Source organism: Odocoileus virginianus, chromosome 32 (genome assembly GCF_023699985.2).
Source record: "Odocoileus virginianus isolate 20LAN1187 ecotype Illinois chromosome 32, Ovbor_1.2, whole genome shotgun sequence".
NCBI classification, from domain to species: domain Eukaryota; kingdom Metazoa; phylum Chordata; class Mammalia; order Artiodactyla; family Cervidae; genus Odocoileus; species Odocoileus virginianus.
In genome coordinates this window covers 7,837,529-7,862,920 of record NC_069705.1, presented here as the reverse complement: position 1 = coordinate 7,862,920, position 25,392 = coordinate 7,837,529, and positions in this window count along the sequence as shown.

Sequence of the window (25,392 nt, the reverse complement as noted above, 5' to 3'; positions counted from 1 at the left end):
ATCTTATTCACACTATATTCCCCAGAGCTTGGCACTACAGTGGAATAAGCAGTCAATGAACGTTGAGTGAATAAAAATACAAATGGGACAGTCTACTAATTCACCTCCAAACTAGACAAAATTGTTGTGGGGATTAATTTATTATATTTTAAAATATGCTGAGTGTGGTGCTTAGAAAAAAATAGCTATTCAGCTTTGTCTAGCAAATACTAGTGGCTCAATAAGTATCATTTATTCACTCACCCACATGTATTTATGGCTGTGTGAATGAGCGAGTGCTCAGTCATCTAGCTGTGTTCGACTCGTTGCAACCCCATGGACTGTAGCCCACCAGGCTCCTCTGTCCATGGGATTTCCCAGGCAAGAAGAGTGCAGTAGGTTGCCATTTCCTCCTCCAGGGGATCTTCCTGACCAGGGATTGAACCCAAGTTTCCTGTGTCTCCTGCATTGCAGGTGGATTCTCTACCACTGAGCTACCTGGAAAACTGTATTTATGGCTTCCATGGACTAAATTTATTACCTCCTCCATAAAAATGTATTTCCCATGTACATGTACCATTCTAGAAATATGACATCTTCATTCCCTGAACAGAATTAAAGACATGGCAGGCAACCAGTTTAACACCTAGGCAGGCAGTCTTTCTGCCACTTCAAGCACAATGGATAGACCCCTCTTTCTGCCTCCATGGGGATCACGCTTCACCAGGGCAGACCTGCCTGGCGTGAATGGCAGAGCTCCGGAGCACCTGGGGGAACGCCGCCTGGGAAGAGGTAACAGGTGGCCCATAGCTCGGAGGACAACAGCTACCCAGCAAGTGAACCGATGCCCACTCCTGCGCCCTGACGTCCCCTGGACTCGAGTGTCGCCCCTCGCCCCTTTCCTTCCCAGTCCGTCCTGGCCACACCAGGCCCCCTCCTCTGCAGCACGAGCCTGGTCCTCCACGCTGACCGTGTCTGCCTGGAAGGCAACCGGGACGGGGCCGGGAGCAGCGGCAGTGAAGGAAAGAAGCAGGCTGCATTAGCAGGCTTCAGCGCCCACCGCGAGCTGACGCTTCCCGGGTTCCTCGCCTCTGGCGTCTTCCCCCTCTGCCTCTTCCACCAGCTGCGCTCGTCCCGTGCTTTGCCCTCGCCTCCCGTGACCCATCTTTCATCCTTCCTCCTCTGCTGAGGCTGTTCCCACCTGCCTGCCGTTACTTCCCTTCAATCCTTCCCTCTCGGCGACACTCACGTTCACTCCAAGTGCTACGTGGTAAACACACTGAACAACAGGAAAGATAAAGCTAGCAACAGAGAAGGGCATACAACTGAATCTTTTCCCTCTCGGTGTATCTTTCCTTCTAGGTATCTGAAAAGGACCGCCTGAGTTGTATCCTTGTAAAATTAGCCTAACACCATCACCTTCACTACCTAAAGGCACAGCCCTAGTACTCTAAGACTCATGCCTTAGCTGACTTCAGAACTGGGACCGTATCTTTTCTTTAAGCAGGGCTAAGTAGCAAATACCATCGAGCTGGAATAATTCCTCACCCTTTTAGGAATTCGAGGAAAAGAAACCTTAAAAGACCCTCACTTGTATGAGGGTCTTTTCCTCCTCTATTGGCGTTTTGACATTTTACACCTCTACTTTGGTCCCTGGGGCTTCCCAGGTGGCACTAGGGGTAAAGAAACTGCCTGCCAATGCAGGAGACATAAGAGACGTGGACTTGATCCCTGGGTTGGGAAGATCCCCTGGAGAAGGACATGGCAACCCACTCCAGTATTCTTGCCTGGAGAATCCCAAGGACAGAGGAGCCTGGAGAGCTACAGTCCATGGGGTCACAAGTGTTGGACATGACGGAAGCGACTTAGCATGCACACACACTTTGGTCCTTAGTTTTAGGTATGATTGCATCATTATCATTTTTTAATTCACAGTGAAATGTTTGGTCACATACTTTTTATATTCTGGGGAAACAACTTTCTGAAAAGTTTCTTAAACTTTCACTTAAATTTCCTGCGTTTGTCTTGCAGCATCAATGCACACATTCTGCACCAAACCCCTTCATTAAGCCTTATCCCCACCACTCTCTTCTGATCACAAGGTTCAGCGTGGCGGCCTCTGCGCACCTGCCCTCCTCCCCGGGGCACCTGTGCCGTGAGTCCCCATCCTCCCCACAGGCCGCGGGAGTCAGGACAGCTGCTTCTGCCTCATCTGTGAAGCCCGCTTTCTCCATCACCTATCACCTCCCTAGTTTGTGCCACACTGGACAAGGCTGCAGGTGGAGCTTCTGCTAGAGGTTTACAGAGGAAACATACCACCAGACTCTTCCCCCAGGGTTTTCATGATCCACCAAAGTTACGTGGCTGTTTCTACCACCTGCCACCTCATCTGGGCCCTCTCCTGAAAGGGAGGAAAATGCAGGCTCCGGAAACATGATAAGCTTTTCTCTCCTTCATCGAGTTCCCTGAGACCCTAGCCTATAAAAGTGCTCTGATTTAGGGGCCCAGACGTGGCTCTTGATCAGGTAAAGGAGGACAGGTGGAACTGAGAGATCTTTCCAAATCTGGATTTAGGATCACTGCCTCAATGTAAGAGGTCACTTTTTAGGCTTAACCATGACTGGTACCTCTGTTCCTCACCACTAGGCATGAGACTTATGGTTCAGCTTTGAAACAGAAGGCTACAAGCCAACCAGACAGAAGACGACTGCAGAGATTCACCAGCCTCATATGTTTAAAATAGTATGTATCGTATGTGTAAAGGGCCTGGAATGGATATAGCTCATAGCAAGTAGACTCTCGGGTCCAGGGGAAACTGAAAGGAACAAGGATGGAAGATCCTGCTTTTGAATGGAGCCCTGAAGGGATAATAAAGTTTGATTACACAGACATGGGCAAAAGCATTCCAAGCAGAGGGAGCAGTCTAAATTGCAAGCAGGACATGAACTGGGATCCAGATCACGAGAGGGTCAGGGTAAGGTCTTTGCATTTTATTCTACAGGCACCGAGGGACACTGAAAGCAGATCTGTGAGCGAGGAAAAGACGCTCTCAGAGCTCTGAATGAAAGACCAATATGATGGCAATTATAGAATGCAACTTGTATCATTATCTTAAATAGATATGGAAACACTCTGACGTCAACAGGCAAGAGCCCAGAAGAGAATGATACCTAAGTAAGACATTCTCCTCCCTTCCTAATTACTGCCCACTGCCAAAATAAAAAGCCATCCAAAAACACCAGACCCAACAGTAACAGGCATATAAAAATTGTCATATACACATAAATGATAACTTACTAAAAAATAATCAATCATTCTTCATCAATTAATATGCCTTCTAAAAGGAGCTCTACCTTTTCCTACATACTTTATTAAAAGTATGGTGCAATTATTTTCAGTTTTAACACCTTTATTAAGAAAACATCCCAGATTAATTGGGAGATTGCGATACATGTATACATGCACACTAGTGACACCATGTGTAAAACAGGTAACTAATAAAAACCCAGGCCTCCCAGGTGATGCCAGTGATAAAGGACCTCTCTGCCAATGCAGGAGACATAAGAGGCACGGGTTCGATCCCTGGGTTGGGAAGATCCCCTGGAGGAAGGCATGCCACCCACTCCAGTTTTCTGGCCTGGAGAATCCCACGGACAGAGGAGCCTGGCGGGCTGCGGTCCACAGGGTCACGGGGCACAGAGGACTCTCCTCACTGCTCTGTGGTGACCTAAGTGAGAAGAAGGTTTAAAAAGAGGGGCTAGACGTGCACAAATAGCCGATTCCTTTTACTGTACATCAGAAACTAATCCAGCAGTGTAAAGCAACTACATCCCAATAAAAATTACCTTTAAAAATGAAATTATTTCAGAAGTAACCTCACTACTTCCCGAACAGTTTAAAACATGCACTGTATTACTTGTCTAAACCACTTCTAGCGAGTTAATCCAAAGTCTAATAATTATAATGAAAGCAGACAATCTCATGCCTGTTTTCAGCAGACTTAAATAAGACCAACTAAAAGAAGATTTCACAGTCCTGAGATGTTTTAACAAATATACATGAGACACCCACCAGTGTAGTGTGCAGTATCACTATAAATATTTCACACTTAAGTGTGATTTGTTTAAAATACCCTGCACTGATGTTTGACATTGTCTGAGCAGGCTTTGAATCATTTCTAATCCTAATCATCTATCATCATATCTAATTTAATCCTAATCATATCTAATAGCTTTGGTAATTGCCAGAGCAGTTCCTAGTCACTAGTGAAGTCACTTATTAGCCAGGAGCCGATAAAGGCATGTTCCGAGGAGGCTTTCAAATGTGGCAGCCATTTGGTTCAAGCTTTAGTTCTAGACTCATGCCATCTCATTCTGGACATCCCAGAAAAGACTTTTCTTTTATTTTGAATCTGCTAAAAATGCAATGGTAATTAAAACTAATAATCCTCCAGAGCACTAAATATATACATCATAGGACAATATACCTAAACTCAATGTTGAAATGTTTATGAGGGCTTCCCTCATAGCTCAGTCAGTAAAGAATCTGCCTGCAATGCAGACCTGGGTTTTGATTCCGGGGTCAGGAAGATCCCCTGGAGAAGGAAATGGCAACCCACTCCAGCATTATTGCCCGGAGAATCCCACGGACAGAGGAGCCTGGCGGGCTGCAGTCCATGGGGTCGCAGGGTCAGACATGACTCAGCGACTAAAGAAAGGGAGCGAGCGAATGTTTAAATGCTAAATGGATCTTTAAATGGGGGAGGCTGGAAAAACTGTTGATTTCAAAATGGAAGAAGAGTGGTATTTTGCTGATGATCTGAAAGTATTTTTAAAACAGTGCAGTGTACATTAAAGGAATGGAATAATGCAATTGGCACTAACGTGGACAGACCTGGAGATCACCATACTGAGTGACGTCAGTCAGACAGACACAAGCACCACATTAAAGGAATAGAATAATGCAATTGGCACCAACGTGGACGGACCTGGAGATCACCATACTGAGTGACGTCAGTCAGACAGACACAAGCACCACATTAAAGGAAGAGAATAATGCAATTGGCACCAACATGGACGGACCTGGAGATCACCATACTAAGTGACGTCAGTCAGACAGACACAAGCACCACATTAAAGGAAGAGAATGATGCAATTGGCACCAACGTGGACGGGCCTGGTGATCACCATACTAAGTGACATCAGTCAGACAGACACAATCACCACATTAAAGGAACAGAATAATGCAATTGGCACCAACGTGGACGGACCTGGAGATCACCATACTGAGTGACGTCAGTCAGACAGACACAAGTACCACATTAAAGGAATAGAATAATGCAATTGGCACCAACGTGGACGGACCTGGAGATCACCATACTGAGTGACGTCAGTCAGACAGACACAAGCACCACATTAAAGGAAGAGAATAATGCAATTGGCACCAACGTGGACGGGCCTGGTGATCACCATACTGAGTGACGTCAGTCAGACAGACACAAGCACCACATTAAAGGAAGAGAATAATGCAATTGGCACCAACATGGACGGACCTGGAGATCACCATACTGAGTGACGTCAGTCAGACAGACACAATCACCACATGATGTCACTCACATGTGGAATCTAAAATACAACACGGATGAACTCATCTATGGAAGAGAAACAGACCCACACACTTAGAGAGGCATGCGTGCTCAGTCGCGTCAGTCCTGTCCGACTCTGCGACCCCATGGATTGTAGCCCGCCAGGCTCCTCCGTCCATGGATTCTCCAGTCGAGAATACTGGGAGTGGGTTGCCGTCTCCCCCTCCAGAGGACCCTCCTGACCCAGGGGTGGACCTGCATCTCTTACGTCTCCCTCGTTGGCACCGGCAGGCAGCTTCTTCACCATTGGTGCCACCTGGGAAGTCCTAAAATACAACATGAATGAACTCATCTACGAAACAGACACAGGCCCACATGTAGAGGCTGCATCTGTGGTTGCCAAGGAGGGAAGTGGGAGCGGGAAGCCCTGGGGGGTTTGGGTTAGCAGATGCAAACCATGGCATGTGAGACTGATAAACAAGGTCCTCCCGGACAGCACAGGGAGCCGTACCAAATACCCGGTGATAAACCACGACGGGAAAGAACGTGAAGGAGAATGTATATGATAACAGGTCACTGCGCTACAGCGGAAATTGGCACAACACTGCAAATCAACTATACGTCAGTAAAATTTAAAAAAAATACCCTATGTTGTAGCACAGAGAATTTGGTACTTGGAGTCCTCTTATGTGGTGTTTGCGCTCATCACACTCAGAGGTTTATACAGACAAAATGTGAGCCATATGAATCAGCTACAAAAAAATTCCATTCTCAACTGACTAACAACAACAGATTTACCAAAATTATACAATATTAAAAAAAATAACAGATTTGTAAATTCAAAATTAAACACACATATATTTATGTGAACTACTGTTGCACATTAAAAGCAGATACACAGTACCAACAGATACTCCACATTAAAACAGATTTTATTTTACCCAACTCAACCCACTGACATTAGAATAATGTGACAACAAATGTCTTCTTTGCTGGTTTAACATATGAAAGAAAATTACAATATGCAATATTTAATATATCAGTATTATTAGTTTTCTTCCCCTTTATAAATAATAACTCAAAATATATGTAATTTTTAAGAAATATAACACTAAAAAATGTATACTGCAATGAGGAAATTTAACAGTGTGCAGAAACTAGTACTTCAGAGACACTGCCATTATTTTTCCTAGAAAATGCTTTTCAACAGGGAAAAAAAAAATTCTTTTAGTTCAAAGGAAACACCAGTCAAACAATTGTCTTTGGAGCCCCAAGTAGCATTTCAAGGCACGCTGGACTCTTTCAGAAAGGAGACCACATGGAAGCTTGCTGTTGTCCAGTTGCTGAATTGTGCTCAGCTCTCTGCATCCCCATGAGCTGCAGCCAGGCTTCCCTGTCTTTCACTCCCTCCTTGATTTTTGCTCAAACTCATGTCCATTGAGTTGGTGATGCCATCCAACCATCTCATCCTCTGTCGTCCCCTTCTCCTCCTGCCTTCAGTCTTTCCCAGTGTCAGGGTCTTTTCCAATGAGTCAGTTCTTCACATCAGGTGGCCAAAGTATTAGAGCTTCAGCTTCAGCATCAGCCTTCCAATGAATATTCAGGACTGATCTCCTTTAGGATGGACTGGTTGGATCTCCTGGCAGTCCAAGGGACTCTCAAGAGTCTTCTTCAACACCACAGTTCGAAAAGCATCAATTCTTCAGCGTTCAGCCTTCTTTATGGTCCAACTCTCACATCCATACATGACTACTGGAAAAACGATAGCTTTGACTATATGAACCTTTGTTAGCAAAACGATGTCTCTGCTTTTTAATATGCTGTCAAGGTTTGTCATAGCTTTCCTTCCAAGGAGCAGTGTGATTCAGCACTACAGAGACAGCCCTAAGTAAACAGAGGCATTGTTCTCAATGGAAATCGGCTTTGAAACATAACAAAGCTACAATACTGTGGGTGAAAGTTGTACCTGTGACAGAGGTCACCTAATAGGAGCACCAACCAAAGCCACAGCACTTGAAATCAAAGAATGGGATGAGACCGAGTCTCTGGGTGAAATACCAAAGGACATCAGGAGTGGAATTTATCGCCTCTTTTTTTAAAAAACAAAACAAGCAGGCTGAAAGTGGTGTATTAAGGAGGAAAAGTGTCAATTGATACACATTTTGCTTGATTATAGATAAACTGACTGGAGGGGAAGAAGTCATGATGGCAAACAAATTTGGATGAAGCTTTTTTTCTAATTTATAAAAGCATTATGGTTGTTTATACTCACTGAGCTCTAAGTAAATTTGGAAAAATATTTTTAAAGAAACTATGCAGATTTGATCCAAAATCTCATTGGCATAGTTTGAAATAAGGTTAACAGTCATATGAAATTTGGGAATGAAAAAGCCCAGTGTAGGTGGCTATTCAACATAAACCCAGAATAGGTCACTTTGGCATATTAATTATTTTGAATTAAAGATACTTCAGAAACAGCCAGCTCAAGAAGACACTCTGAACCTCCTTTGTACCCCTGAAAGCGGGAGATAAATCTCCCATGCGAAAGGAGGATAAAAAGAACTCTTACCACCAGAGGTAGCAGATTCAGGACCAAGAAGACTGTGTAAAAAGATCATGCTACTTCTTCACCATTCTATCATCCCAAGTCCAAACCTCTTTGTCTTGTCAATTCTCTCACAATTAAGCTTTTGACTAAAAGTTATAAAAACCCTGGTTATTTCTTTGAGTCTCACATCTTTGTGGCACTCCCATACTTACATATATAATTAACCTATACCTAACATCATATTTAGTAGTGAGAGGCTGGAATATTTCCTCTAAGATCAGGAGTAAGGCAAAGATATCCTCTCTCACCACTGTGGGGGTAGAAAATAGATTGGTAATTGTCAGAAGTTTGGGAAGGGAGGAGTGTTTCTAGGAGAGCCATAGGAATTGTCTAGGGGGGTAGAATTTATCCATATGCCATATACATGCATATATAGAGACAGACAGACAGAGAGAGAGAATGGCATCCCCCGCGGCTCAGTGGTAGAGAATCTGCCTACAAGGCAGCAGCCACAGGAGGCTCAGGTTCGACTCCTGGGTTGGGAAGGTCCCCTGGAGGAGGGTGTAGCAGCCTGTTCCAGTGTTCTTGTCTAGAGAATCCCATGGAGTAGCCTGGCAGGCTACAGTCCACAGTGTCACGAAGAGTCAGACACGACTGCAGTGACTTAGAACACACACACACACACACACGCGGCATTGAGTCAAAACTCATAGAATGCTACAGAACAAAGAGGCAACCTTCACGGATGCAAAAGTTTAAAATATTCAACCAAGAAATTGGAGGATGCTAGCAGAGAATACGGGCTGCCCAGGTGGTGCAGTGGTAAAGAACCCCCTGCCAATACAGAAGATGCAGGAGACACAGGCTCAATTCCTGGGTTGGGAAGAGCTCCTGGAGGAGGAAATGGCAACCCACTCCAGTGTTCTTGCCTGGAAAATTCCATGGACAGAGAAGCCTGGCGGGCTACAGCCCATGAGGTCACAGAGTCGGACACAACTCAGCAACTGAGCAGAAATGCAGCATGGAGAGTATACTGAGACAAAAGAATCTAACCATATTACAAACACATGACAAAAACTCACTGAAGGGGGAATGGGGAAAGTGCTCATCTCACACTGTGAAGAATGATATTTTGACTAGAAACCTTAAGAGGAAAGCCAAGAGGAACTTCACGCTAACCTTGCACTCTAGTTGATAACGTTATTTGCTACAAGGTACTGGTAAACAAATACTTTAATAAAAGGAACAGGGTTCCCTGGAGAAATGCCAGAGTCTAGGGTTGAAGGATGAAATGAAGAGGATGAGCCTGGAGCACTCTGTATCACTAGGAAGTACGGAAATGCTCGCAGCATGGGCACATGTCCAAAGGACACGGGACCCACCCGAGCAGCTCCCAGGGACCAACGCTGAGGCTACTTGAGCAAGGAAATAAATAACAAACACAAAACAAATATCCGTAAGTCTGTACTTATTTAAATAAATGACTGAATAAATAAATAAATGGGACAGAAGAGAGAAGTCGCTGAGGACAAGCAGTTCTAAATAACTGAAGTAGATACTCTGCCCAGATGGAGGTAAAGCGAAACTTCCCACCACGAGGAGATTAACACAGCACTGTGAATCAACCATACTCTGATAATTTTTCTTTAATTCCACTAACAAGGACCTAAAGGAAATCAGTCCTGAATATTCATTGGAAGGATTGATGTTGAAGCTAAAACTCCAATAGTTTGGCCACCTGATGCAAAGAAGAGATTCATTGGAAAAGACCCTGATGCTGGGAAAGATTGAGAGCAGGAGGAGAAGGGGACGACAGAGGATGAGATGGCTGGATGGCATCACTGAGTCAATGGGCATGAGTTTGAGCAAACTCCGGGAGTTGGTGACGGACAGGGAAGCCTGGCGTGCTGCGGTTCATGGGGTCAGAAAGGCTCAGACAGGACTGAGCGACTGAATTGAACTGAATAAGGACCTACTGTATAGACAGGGAACTCTACTCGATACTCTAATGACTTATATGGGAAAAGAATCTAAAAAAGAGTAGATATATGTATATGCATAAAAGAAGCCCTCTGTTGTACATCTTTGTGCAGCAAATTTGCAATCAACTTTGTTGTACAACACTGTAAATCAACTACACTCAACACAGAATAATTTTTAAAGAAGGAGCAGGGAACAGAGAGGGGAAACTGAAGCTGACGGGGGAGGAACCTAACGAACAACACCTCGGCCAGACAGTCAAGGTCAACAGCGTCAATGACAGATCATGCTATTAGCGTGTCCCCTTGATGAGATATGATCAGAATGGTGCTTCACCTCATGGTCTTCCTCCCAAAATTCTGTAACCTCTGCCTAATAGTGAGAAAACCCAACTGAGGGCCATTCTACAAAACATCTGACCAATACTCCTCAAAACTGTGAGGGTCATCAAACACAAGAAAGTCCAAGAAAGTGTCGCAGCCCAGAGGAGTCTAAAGAGACATACTAACCTAATCTAATGTGACGTTCTGTATGGGATCCTGGATTAGGAAAAAAAAAAAAAAAACAAACATAAGGAGAAAACTGGCGATCTCGGAAAGCAAGAGTTGTAAGAATCATGTTCCAGTATGGTTTCCTGGTGACAACTGCTGCATACAGTATGACATGTGAATAGGGAAAACTGGGTCAGGAGTACACGGGAGCTCCTGTTTTATCTTCGTAGCTTTTCTGTAAATCTAAAACTATTTGGAAAATAAATGCTTATTTAAGTTTTAAACTAAGGCGCGGGCTTTGGGACACTCTGTCAGGCCAGAAGAGAGTATCTAGTGAACCCCCCTGCCTGCGTCCCAGTGATTCCTCTCCTCTTCTTTCATCGCATCCGCATCCGGGGCCAAGGCCTCTCCCCCCATCAGATGGCCCCTCAGCAGCCCTGGTCTCTCCTTCACTTGACGCCTACCCTACAGCATTCTTTTGGAATTCCTTTTCCCCCAAGACCTTTATTTAAAGCTGCAGTGAACTGTCCCGACACTCCTCTCAGTCTTCCTTGTGTGGAGACGTCTAGTCCTCTGGGGACCATGAGCATCATTACCAATGAAATGGACGAAGGTCTATCCAGAGGGCGCGGGGCAGAGCAACCACGCACGCCTCGGGAACTCTTGAGCACAAAAGGGCAGGCGACAGGCGGTGAACTCCCATTAACAGCCTCAGGCCCCAGAGGACCAACTCTCCAGCATCGCTCACAAAACAATTCCTGTAGCGCAGCAAGGAGTCAGTAGTAACGTTCTAACCTGACTACACTTTCAAACATGGCTGCGAGGAGGATAGCACGTCGCCAGTTTCAATTCACAGCCCTTCCTCCTGCTCTCCCAGCCTTCCTTTACACTTGCACCATTTCTACGTCTGTCACGATAAACAGTAATAACATCTTACGCGTGCTCAGTGATCACTACGTGCTAAGTACTCACTGGAGTATCTCCTTTACTCTCCATAAGGTGGCTGCTATCACTACCTACAACTTATGCACAACAAAGCCAAGTTCAAAGAGGTGAAATAAATTAACCAAGGTCACATGTGTAAGTGGGGGTGGGCAAGATTTGAACCAAGGGATATATGACTCCACAATCCATGATCTTAACCTCTGTAGGCCCTGATTCCTACCTTGATATCTCCCCTTCTCTCAATTCCTTTTTACCAGATGTTAACATCTGTCATCAGTTCTCTGTCCACACCACCTATGGTGGCCAGTTCTTGTGAGTCCTGTTTTCTCGGCATATCACTGAGGTCTCCAAGAATCTGATCAGAAAGAGAGAGAAAAAGAGATGCAAACTTAAAATCCTACAGTTGTGCTTCATCCCTTTAAACCCCCAACTCAATCATTACCTCTCTGATTAGAGTCATTACCTAAAATTCTCATTTTTATTCAGATTGCCCTCAAAACCTCAAAGTTGGAAAATAACAAAATATCCTTGAAAGAATGAGGCACAAAATTACAGAACAGCAATTTTTTGACATGCCTTAGCAAGTTCCATTGTGGTCTGTATGCAAATTCCTTCAACTGGGCATCAGTCAGCTTCTATCACCATTTTTCACTGGATGGTGGTTACACCACTACACAGTTTAAGACAGAAGTTCTAAACAATTTTAACCCTTCAGACCAAATCAGTTTTCCCAAAAGTTCTCCCATTACATCAAGAAAATGAATCTGCTCAATTAAGAAAAAACAAACTAGAATAGTACAAATAAAAATGTGTTCCCAATTTTATTAATTAAATTCAAGAGTGATAAATTAATATATTAAACACATCAATTTAAAGATGAAGAAAAATTTCCAAGAGAATAGTAATACAGGAACCACACGTCTCTTGGTTCTTTGCTTTCCCAAGCAGACAGTACCCTGATCAGAGAAGAAACCCAAAGAATATCTTATCAGTCAAGCAAAAAGTAATTGTGTTTTAAAATTAGTTCATGGATAATTGTGTCAAAAAATCCCAGATTTCAAATTCAAAGTATTTGAGACTCCTTCTAGTCATTAACAATTTAAGGGGAGGGAAAATTATGTCGAGTAAAAGGCATTGGTTCCTTTCCCACACATTTTCATAAACTGCTCTGTAAGAATTTTAAACAAACCTGAAATGACCTTTCCTTATGCATATACAACTTTATTAGCAATGCAAAAACTTTCTACACTGTTCAAACATTAGAATTTTAAAGACATTTATCAATGTTTTATTAATAGAAGTAAGAAAGTGAATCTTTAATATCACCATTCAAACAAACCAATACCTACTAAGTAGAAGGTAGTTCTACAGCTGAATATACCATCTTCTGAGCATGGGAGTCTCCTAGATTTTCAGAACATAAGCATTTAGTACAGAGTCTGTGTAATCCTATTTCCTTCTTATCAGGTACTTTTTCCAGAAATGGAATTAGAATGTCTATTTACGTGCTCAACAGAATGAGTCTTTCAAAGATGCTCTAATAATCAATATTGCCAAACAGGTGGTCAAACTAATTAGATGGCTGAAATTACAAGGCTACCTCTTGGATACATTTGATTCCAGAAAAAAATATGAGAGGATGTGTTAAATAATATATGAAGAAATAATTTTATCATCAAAACGTAATTCACGTATTTTATATAGATTCGTTGCCTGCAGTATTCTGGCCTGGAGAATCCATGAACAGAGAAGCCTGGTGAGCTACAGTCCACGGGGCTGCAAAGAGTCGGACCTGACTGAGCGACTGAGCACACTCACCCATTACCCTCAAGTGACCTGAAATGGAAATGTTTTCCAAAAGGCCATTTCACTGCTAAGCCTCTTTACTAATATTCAGAGACGTTTTTATCACACGTGATGTAACTTCCTGTCATGCAGAAACCCAAATGGTTTCTCTATCTCAAGCTATCAGTCACGGCACTGAAGACTCTTGACACTACATAGGATAAAACTGCTCACACAAAAAAAAAAATAAAAAAATCAACCCTGGGGAGGATGCCAGTGGGCACAATTAGCAAAGAAAAAGAAAAATTAATACCCCCAGATAAATACATCATAGATCATGGTCTTACTTGTAATGTAGTTTTATTTTTTTTCTTTTATTATGTAGAGAGTAAAACAAAACAGGACCCTTGGGCTCTTGGGCACGAAGCCCTTTCTGTGGCACCCATTGCTTGATTTCAGGCAGGAAATAAGCTTCATTCTGCCTCCATGACCTTCCAGGAATTCCGAAGGGCGGGTCCCAGTGGTTGTTAGTCCGGGAAAGAGGGGTGTGAGACAAGGGAGGAACCGTGGACAGAAACAGTGCAGCCTGGGGCAGGGGCCCGCTTGCTCCCCGAGGGTGACACACGACGGCATCTTTAAGCAGTTTTGCAAACACTGAACGCCCCTCTCACCCCATCCCTGCCGGACGGGAGAAGTTGACTGTCTGCTGCCCACAGGTACATTGACCCCACACCAGTTGGATCCAGAAGGCTGATGATGCTGACGCCCAATTACCTCACCACCAACCAGTCAGAAAACTGTTCATGAGCTGACCACACCTCCTCTGAACCGTTATTACACAGCCTCTCACTACCCCCTCCAGGCTGGGACACACAGTTCTGTGGGCACTAGCCCACTGTGTCCCCCTTTGCCTGGCAAAACAGTAAAGCTATTCTTTTCTACTTCACCCAAAACTCTGTCTCTGAGATTTAATTCGGTGTCAGGGTACAGAGACCAGATTTGCCTTCAGGAGTACGTGAGTTCACTATAAAAAAATCAACACTAATGTGGACGTTTACGTGAAAATCTCTTTTGTCACCTCTCCAACAGCAATACCAAATTCTAATTCCCTACGCTAAGGAAACCTTTATAGGCTCAGGGTGCATTGATCCACAGTAAGCATACAACTCACACATACACACCTGCACACATTTCATTTTTTAAAACTTTAAATCCATATGTGATTATTGAATTGAAATTTCAACACACATATAAATTTTTTGCTGAATCTCCATGTAAGGTTCTTTTCACTGTGTTACTTCAGAAGTGGTGGCGGCAGCTGCTGTTCTGTTGTTGCATTTAAATTAAGTATGAATAAAATGTTGACTAGCTTCTCAGAGACCTCCATCCCTAGAGCCCAGGTCTTGGGTGGCAGGTAATGGACTCTCATCTTGTAACTGAAAGGGATTTCCGTGTTTGCCCTGTGAACAATTACCCGAGGGATTCTCACAGATTGGACTCAGTTTTTGTAGCTAAAGAGAACCAAATAATCATGTGATTTGTTCTTCAAACGGTCTTCAGGTTTACACGTTCCACTTCGGAAGTCCCAGCCGTGCCCCCAACACACATCGCCTTCAAGCTCACAACTTCCCATTTTTTGTCTTCTCTTTACAAGCTGCATCTTGAAAAGAAATCAGAAAAGATTCCCTAAAGAGCTTCAGAGCTTGTAGTCTGCACACCCCGGACGCAGAGTTAGTGCAGAGTCGGGTAGATAAGAACTGTGACATATATCCAGAACTCACCACATTTACTGAGCACCATTCAGAAGAAGTCAGGGCTCATGAAACTCCAAGAGAGAGCATTTATTGCTGAGGAAGGAATCTTCAAAGATCTAAACAAAGGCAGTCTTCACTATGAGGGATCTGGACGTGGAGGACTGACTACAGCAAGGTGCCAGAGACACTGGAACTGGCTCTCCCAAAAATCTGAATAAAAGCACAGCAACAACTCATTCTTCCCGACTCATAATGAAGAACAGACCAGGCATATTTTTCTCCAAAGGCAAATGGGAGTGGAAATGTCCTCAAATCTCTTTAAGCCCCAATTTCTTCAACCAGTAAAATGAGAGCAAGTAAAGTGCCTACTGGTAAAGTCATTGTGCAAATGAAATCATGCATATATACAATCTTTAGCACTGAGTGTGTAAAATGATGCTTATAACTATACTTATTACTGTTGTCATTACCACCTTGATTTTTCTGGAATTTGGGTCTTAAAGCTTCTATTAATTTTACAATCAGCCTGAACATCTGGATGTAACGAATAATTTTTTCTCCCTGACACTTTTATCTTTCTAAATGTCCTCTGCTATATACCCAGAGACTGAAACAGCAAACGCAAAGGAAGGATGATCAGATGAGTACGTTTTAGACCTGCTGCATTTTATGTTCACTTCTTTCCCATCACTTCATAGAATCCTGTATCTTTTAGTATGTAACTATGATTTGTTCTCCATTTCTTTACAGCCTGTACCAGAACACTCTACCCTTCACACAGAGTGATAGCTTTTACAGCATCAGAAATTTTAAGTGGGCTATTCTCTCTCTATTGCCAATAAGCATGTCCCTACTAAATCCATTTATCCTCTCTATCATGAACACAAAGATGACTGGGAAGATAAGTAATAAAAGGGGGAAAACTGATCTTCCTCAAAGTCTCTAAAATTACTAAGTGCGCGGTGTTTCTTCCACATGAGAGATTACGGAGTGATAGAACCAGCACATTAAACTTGGAAAGGCATCTCAGTCGCCCAGGTGTAACTCACCGAGTCCACGGTGCAGCTCTCCCATAAGCCTGCACTACGGTCAGGTACACGTTTGCTGAAGACCCAAATCCCTGCAGAGGGCTGTCTGTTAATCCGCTGTGATCCTTACTGCTATCCATCCGACGGCCTAACGGGGGGAGTAAGAGAAATATCCCTTTTAAAATGGACATACCAAGACATTTTCCCACATTTTTCAGAATTCTCCTGAATTTCAAACTCTTCTCTTTTTTCTTTCATTGGGGTAGAGTTGACTTACAATGTTGTGTTAGTTTAGGTGTACAGCAACGTGATTCAATTATACATATATTCATTCTTTTCCATATTCTTTTCCCTTTAGCAGCACATGAATCAGAACACAACTGAAAAAGAGCAATTTAAGGGCACAGCACTCTGAATTCACCCTTCTCCATCATCTCTAGTCTAAACAATTCGAAAGAACACTGCCTATTAATCCAACATTACAAAACATTTTCACATGTTTTAATTTTTAAAAAGTCATTGCACAAAATTTAGCTTAATTCACCATATCCTACTAACTATATTTGTTAATTAACTCCTATTCATATTTGAGAATATTGTTTCTGCCAGTATCCTGATAAAACACAAACAACAATAATGTAAGAAAGGCAAAGGGAAACTTAGTCTGAGAAATGATGCTTTTCTTATTTAGCAGGAGAATGGAGTTGAAAGTAGTTAACAGGAAACAGAATGGGACTACTGACTTCCTGAGATGCAAAGTTAGAGTGGGTTTGTCTCTTGTTTGTTTTGAAATGAGGTGGTCCTCGGACATTCTCTTATAGCACCAATGCTCTGGAAGCAAGTTTCTAGGCCAAAAACAAAAATTAATTTAATCCCATCCAACTAAGGTTTTTTCAAACTATTCCTCTGGTACAGGCAGATAGATAATAATAGAGAATGAGTCAAAGTGTTAGTCACTCAGTCATGCCCGACTCTTTGTGACCCCATGGTCTGCAGCCCACCAGGCTCCCAGGGTCCACGGGATTCTCCAGGCAAGAATACTGGAGTGGGATACCATTCTCTTCTGCAGGGGATCTTCCCGACCCAGAGATTGAACCCACGTCTCCTGCATTGCAGGCAGATTTTTTACCATCTGAGCCACCAGGTAATAACAGATTATGAATTATCACAAAGATAATGAGTAAATGAGTTATTTCAAAGGGCATTTATGATAACTGCTAAATATTTTAGGCCACTCTCTAGTTGCTCATTGGGCCACAAGAACAAAATCACAGTACAGCAACCATGAAGACCCCTCTCTGCTCTCCAACTCCGAGAACCATAGTTGACTCTGACCGAAGCTGCTGCGTCTGAAATCCCCACTGTGACTGTCAGGGGGCCACTTGCCATGACAGCTCTCTGCCAGTGATGGAACCCACCTCTGTAAGAGGCAGCGGTCCGCAGTTCAGAGGACTTCAGCTGGAGGAGCCCCTGCCAGCCTTGCTGAAGTGGTCTTAAAGGGAACTGCCGTCTAAGACCTCGATTCATTTCCCTCCTGCCCTCCCTTCCCTCGTGCCGTCAGAAGGGCCAGACCTACGTCACCATCTGAGCTCTCTTGTCTCTCTCTCTCCCCATGTTCCCTCACCAGCATTCCCCCAATAAATCTAACCTTGCTTTGGTGCCCGTTACTCAGACAGCTGTGACCTATATCTATACTGTACGCAAAATAAAATGGGGCAGATCTATTTTTCATAAACAATCACATTTTAAGGTCACTGGATAAACATGGGAAACAAGCAAGAACATCTCTCTCTCTCTCTTTTTCTCTTCTTTCTTTCTATTGTAACTGAAAGTGGGATCCAGCTGTTCACTGCTCAAAAGTCATTAAAGAGCCCAGGTTGGTGGAAAGGAAAGTTTGCTTCATTTCGGATGCCAGCAATTGGGGTGGGGTGGAGGAGGGTAGTAGACTCCTGTCCAAAGGCGGCCACTGACAATCAGTGGGCAAGAGCTTTCATAGACAGAGGGAGGGGACTACGTACAGAAACAGCACAGTCAGCTCTGACAGTCACCTTAAAATTGGTCATCATGGTCTGACCAGCATCATCTTGATTGTTTTAAGTAGTTAGCCTTCAGTTCCAGAGTCAATGTGTTTCCATTTCTTAAGGCCAGCTCTGGGAATTGTGGCAGCTCATGTCACAGCCACAGTCCAGTCATCAAGGAGTAACTTCTTCCACCTAATGGGGGTTCCCGTCTCTACAAGACAGCTCACAGGATATGGCTAAGAATATTATCTACAGCCTTTGCGGAGGAACTAAAAGTCCCTGACTTCACTTAATGACTAAACTATTATTGTCCGGTCTCCTGTGACTGATTGCCTTTGTTTCTGCGTGTTCTCACTTCTCTGATTAAACTTACTCTTTGGATAAGATATTTCCACAGACAGAAGGCAGGCAGAGGACACGGTGGAGCCAGGACCACCGGGTCCTGCTCTGTCTCACTCTGACCTAACTGATGCTTAGTGAATTCTGATTTCCATTTACCAGCTTTCATTCAAGTTCAGTACCACTGTACTAATCTCCCTGGTCCCTCATAGACATCATGCCCCCTACAACACTCAAAAATTAATAAATAAATAAAGCACGCTCCTTTTATTATTTAAATCCAATAAAAGAACAAGTTTCCGGGGCGGGTTTGAAGAAATTGCAGAGATGGATATGATTCTCAAAGGAAGTTATTTCTGTTTTTCTTTCTTTTGGGGGGAAATGGGGAAGCAGTTTGTGGCCGGGAATGCTACCTAATCACCAGACCCCCTCCCCCTCCCCCTGGACACAGCCATCAGACTACATGACCCAGCGTGACTGGGTGTGGCCTTGAGACTGAGGTCCAGCTGGTGTCAAGTGAGTAGAGACGAAGGACACTGTGCCCACCCTTGGCCCGTAAAACCTTTCCTGTGTGACTGCCCATGCTGTTTGCTTTCTCATATATCACTGCCTGCGGGCACAGCAAACCCAGAAACCACATGCTGAAGATGAAAAGTGACAAGCCAGAAGCGGGTTGGACCTCCAAATCCCCAACAGAACAAGAGCTGCTCTGACCAGCAACCCTTGGACTGCTGTGTAAGCAAGAAATCAAGTTTATTGCGCTAAGCCTTTGAAATCTGGTCCTGAGCTCCTGGAGAATCCCATGGACAGAGGAGCCTGGTGGGCTACAGTCCACGGGGTCTCAAAGAATCAGACACAACTGAGTGACTCAGCACACACGCACAGCGCTGAGCTTTGCTTGACAACGATCCAGTCGTCTACCATGAGGCTACCTAACAAGAGGCATCAGGGGGATGTCCCGCAAGGAAGGAATGTAGAGGGCGTGGCCAGGGGCTGTGACGACGCCTACGGACAGCTCTTCCCCCACTCCCTGAATCTAAAGGGTCCTCTGGCCTTCTCTGACCAACAGAATTCAGTGGGACCCAACCATGCACCAGCTCCAAGTCTAACTGTGAAAAGCCCAGACAGCTTTCGCTTTCAGCTTGAACCCACTGGCCACGCTGTAAGGAAATCCAGGCCGTCCTGCTGGAGCCGGGGGCCACTGGAGAGGCCCTGCAGCGTGAGATGCCATGGTGAAACAAGCCACGTGGGGCGCAGACTTAAGACACCAGAGCTGACTGCCAGCTCCAAGTGCCAGCTCCTGGTGAGGCCACCTTGTCTTCCTCCCCACCAGACTGAGAGCCAGCAGCCACAAGAGTGACCCCAGCTGAGTGATCCAGTCAACTCACAAACTATGGTTGTTTTAAGCCATTAGGAATGTTTTAGGAGGAAAAATGAATGATACGTTTGATTTTAAGAGTTCAGAGTAGGAGACAGCCTGAGAGGTGATATTTTCTCTACTGTGTTTTCAGCTTTGAAATTCAAAAATAGAAATAATTATATCCTTTTACCCTTTAAAAAGATAACTGTGGAAAAAAATGACAAATAAACATCTTTACCAAGTAACAAATACACCCTGATGTCAACACAAACAAAAGTAGCATTACACAGAACATTCTTGTTATTTTAAAATAAAAGCACAAATAATATCTTTACATCAGAAAAGTTAAAATTATACAGAAGCAGAGTGAAAAGTGGAAATCCCCTTTCCCACTTCTCTCATAACACCAATGTCATGTCTTCCTCCAAAGGCAACTACTTAGCACCTTCCAATTTAGTATGTTTTATTCTTCCAGCCTTTTTCTATGCAACGTCTATGTGTTTGCACATTGTGTTAGTTTTCAACCCACAGAATTCATTTTTGAAAGAACAAATATGCTACAACAGACTCTATCAAGGGGCTTTTTACTCATATGCTTTTTGTTGTTGTTGTTCAGTTCACACGTAGAAGCTTTCTCCTCTAGGACCAAGACTGTGTCACCAACTGCTTCTCTCCTCTGACAGGAGCAAACTACATCAGAAGAAGAGCTTCTGAAATATGGACTATCTTTCCCACAGAGCAGTTTTAGACCTCTTTGATTTTAGGCATCTTCATTCCATAAATACGTATTTTTATGTTTCAACTACTTCTCAGTAGTCTTCAATTAAGGGGGAAAAAATGATGATGGAAGGTAAAGCTCTGATGTTGGCAGTCATCAATAACTTCCTGGTAACAAGGATTGTGGGAGTTTCCCAGGTGGCTCAGTGGTAAAGAACCCATCTGTAAAGGCAGGAAACGAGGGTTCAGTCCCTGGGTTGGGAAGATCCCCTGGAGAAGGAAGCGGCAACCCACTCCAGTATTCCTGTCTGGAAGTCTCATGGACAAAGGAGCCTGGTCGGACTACAGCCCACGGGGTTGCAAAGAATCAGAGGTGACTTGGTGACTAAACAGCCACAATAACAAGGATTGTGAGAGCATTAAAAAAGGGAAATCTATGCTCCCTCCCCTTGAAGCTGGCTGAACTTCTATGATAGCTCAATGAGTACAGTGCAGTGGAAGCGATCTTGCATGACTTCTGAGGCTCCAGAATAAAAGACTACCTTGTGTCTCCCTTGCTATCGAGCCCTGAGCCTCTTTGAATGCAAGCTAACTGCCATGAAGCAGCCATGTGGTGAGGAGACCCAATTGCCCACACATGAGAACAGACGGGAAATGCAGAGACCTCTTGAAGGGAAACGTCCAGTCAGCTCTCAGCTACTACAGGCCCCTGTGCTCACAGCTACAGCCCCTCAGACCAGAACCAATCATACAAGCCCCTCCTGGATTCCTGGACCACAGACTGTGAGAGAGAATAAGATGGTAGTTCTGATCCTGGTGAACGCAAGGTTCTATTCCAAGACAAAGTGATAGGTAAGAAGTGTATTTGTCTAGAGACACACACTCCATAGGCAGAGTATGGGCATCCCAGAAGGGTCAGTTCAGTTCAGTTCAGTTCAGTCGCTCAGTCGTGTCCGACTCTTTGCGACTCCGTGAATCGCAGCACGCCATGCCTCCCTGTCCATCACAAACTCCCGGAGTTTACTCAAACTCCTGTCCATCGAGTCGGTGATGCCATCCAGCCATCTCATCCTCTGTCATCCCCTTCTCCTCCTACCCCCAATCCCTCCCAGCATCAGGGTCTTTTCCAGTGAGTCAACTCTTCCCATCAGGTGGCCAAAGTACTGGAGTTTTAGCTTCAGCATCAGTTCTTCCAATGAACATCCAGGACTGATCTCCTCTAGGATGGACTGGTTGGATCTCCTTGCAGTCCAAGGGACTCTCAAGAGTCTTCTCCAACACCACAGTTCAAAAGCAGCAATTTTTTGGCGCTCAGCTTTCTTCACAGTCCAACTCTCACATCCATACATGACCACTGGAAAAACCATAGCCTTGACCAGACGGAACTTTGTTGGCAAAGAAATGTCTCTCCTTTTTAATATGCTCTCTAGGTTGGTCATAACTTTCTTTCCAAGGAGTAAGCGTCTTTTAATTTCATGGCTGCAGTCACCATCTGCAGTGATTTTGGAGCCCCCCCAAAAATAAAGTCTGACACTGTTTCCACTGTCTCCCCATCTATTTCCCATGAAGTGATGGGACCAGATGCCATGATCTTAGTTTTCTGAATGTTGAGCTTTAAGCCAACTTTTTCACTCTCCTCTTTCACTTTCATCAAAAGGCTTTTTAGTTCCTCTTCACTCTCTGCCATAAGGGTGCTGTTATCTGCATATCTGAGGTTATTGATGTTTCTTCCAGCAATCTTGATTCCAGCTTGTGCTTCTTCCAGCCCAGTGTTTCTCATGATGTACTCTGCATATAAGTTAAATAAGCAGGGTGACAATATACAGCCTTGACATACTCCTTTTCCTATTGGGAAGCAGTCTGTTGTTCCATGTCCATTTCTAACTGTTGCTTCCTGACCTGCATACAGGTTTCTCAAGAGGCAGGTCAGATGGTCTGGTATTCCCATCTCTTTCAGAATTTTCCACAGTTTATTGTGATCCACACAGTCGAAGGCTTTGGCGTAGTCAATAAAGCAGAAATAGATGTTTTTCTGGAACTCTCTTGCTTTTTTGATGATCCAGCGGACACTGGCAATTTGATCTCTGGTTCCTCTGCCTTTCCTAAAACCAGCTTGGACATCTGGAAGTTCATGGTTCATGTATTGCTGAAGCCTGGCTTGAAGAATTTTGAGCATTATTTTACTAGCGTGTGAGATGAGTGCAATTGTGCGGTAGTTTTAGCATTCTTTCGGATTGCCTTTCTTAGGGATTGGAATGAAAACTGACCTTTTCCAGTCCCGTGGCCACTGCTGAGTTTTCCAAATTTGCTGGCATATTGAGTGCAGTACTTTCACAGCATCAGCTTTCAGGATTTTAAATATCTCAACTGGAATTCCATCACCTCCACTAGCTTTGTTCATAGTGATGTTTTCTAAGGCCCACTTGACTTCACATTCCAGGATGTCTGGCTCTAGGTGAGTGATCACACCATCATGATTAACTGGGTCGTGAAGATCTTTTATGAACTGTTCTTCTGTGTATTCTCTCCACCTCTTCTTAATATCATCTGCTTCTGTTAGGTCCATACCATTTCTGTCCTTTATCGAACCCATCTTTGCCTGAAATGTTCCCTTGGTATCTCTAATTTTCTTGAAGAGATCTCTAGTCTTTCCCATTCTGTTGTTGTCCTCTATTTCTTTGCATTGATCACTGAGGAAGGCTTTCTTATCTCTCCTGGCTATTCTTTGGAACTCTGCATTCAAATGGAAATATCTTTCCTTTTCTCCTTTGCTTTTTGCTTCTCTTCTTTTCACAGCTATTTGTAAGGCCTTCTCAGACAGCCATTTTGCCTTTTTGCATTTCTTTTCCATGGGGATGGTCTTGATCCCTGTCTCCTGTAAAGTGTCACGAACCTCCATCCATACTTCATCAGGCTCTGTGTCTATCAGGTCTAGTCCCTTAAATCTATTTCTCACTTCCACTGTATAGTCATAAGGAATTTTATTTAGGTCATACCTGAATGGTCTAGTGGTTTTCCCTACTTTCTTCAGTTTAAGTCTGATTTTGGCAATAAGGAGTTCATGATCTGAGCCACAATCAGGTCCTGGTCTTGTTTTTGCTGACTATATAGAGCTTCTCCATCTTTGGCTGCAAAGAATATAATCAATCTGATTTTGGTGACATCTGGTGATGTCCATGTGTAGAGTCTTCTCTTGTGTTGTTGGAAGAGGGTGTTTGCTATGACCAGTGCGTTCTCTTGGCAAAACTCTATTAGCCTTTGCTCTGCTTCATTCTGTACTCCAAGGCCAAATTTTCCTGTGACTCCAGGTGTTTCTTGACTTCCTACTTTTGCATTCCAGTCCCCTATAATGAAAAGGACATCTTTTTTGGGTGTTAGTTCTAAAAGGTCTTGTAGGTCTTCATAGAACTGTTCAACTTCAGCTTCTTAAGCATTACTGGTTGGGGCATAGGCTTGGATTACCGTGATATTGAATGGTTTGCCTTGGAAACGAACAGAGATCATTCTGTCGTTTTTGAGATTGCATCCAAGTACTGCATTTCGGACTCTTTTGTTGACCATGATGGCTACTGCATTTCTTCTAAGGGATTCCTGCCCACAGTAGTAGATATGATGGGGTTAGTTTTCATGGGCTGGGTAGTTTCATAGGCTCATGAGTTATTTTGGGAAAGAGGTGGAGATTTCCAGAATCTGGGCCATTGCCCACTTTGTGGCCTTTTCCCGTCACCCTCAGAACTGTCATGCTGCCTGTGAGTGTGCCGTGTAGGTGCCGATGTATTACAGGGAGTGGGTGATGAGACTCAAGTTCTACCAGAGGCTGGAGCTTCCACCACCGTGGGCCTAGTTGGTTCTGACCAGCCTTTGTCAAGTACCACGGCCACACCCTTCCTCTAAACCTGTGCCCTGCCTCTTCCCCTCCTGTTTCAGGTTTGTTCTCTTTTACTGTTTCCCAGGGCCTTTTTACATGACAGTGAACAACTAGAACAATAGCTGATGTATACTGAGCCATAACTGTGTGCCAGGCAGTGTTTTTTAAAAAATTACATGTACTAATTCTTTTGAAAACTCTGTGAGATAAGTATTCTGCTTCAAGATAAAAAGTTGGAGCAAATAGTGCTTTTGTAACTTCCTTAAGATCACAGTAGTATGTGGCAAACATAGGGTTTAACTCTGAGGGTCTGGCTCCTGAGCTAACACTTCTACTTTAGTATTTTATTTTATTATAGACATAAAGTACATGTAACATCGATAACATAATTGAACAAAAATATCAACCACTGTTGAAAATATATACACATATCAATCACAATTATATTATTGGATAGAATAAAATATTCAAAGCTTTTAAAGATAACACTCACAACTTTAAAGAAATACCTGTTTGAAGCTGTTCATCTAGACTCTTTGGGAAGCAAGCCTTTTGGAAAGCATTTCCTGAAAACATGTTTTCATTTTGTTCTGCTTTATTATCATGAACTTGAACTTTCTTTGAGAGTTATTCTAAGAAAAGGTGATATGAAAATTGTTTCCACATAACTCATAAAGAAGCAATATCATATACAGGCCTCCCCACCATTCCTGTGAGTAAAGACCTGTGAAAATTTTATGTAAGGTTGTTGTACCTTTTTGAGGTACTTTTCTGACATGAACTTAATTATCTGGTTTCTCTTACTTTAGGATTTAAATTATTAACTTCAATAAGCAGGTGGGATCCAGAAATAAAATATAAGAATACCTTTACTTATCTTGGGAGTTTATATAAGAAAAAAAAAGCATTGAGACGTATTTGTCATGTTGAGGACAACAGAGAGTTTAACATACTGATTATTCATAACAAATTCTAAAGAAAATGTGTCAGGAC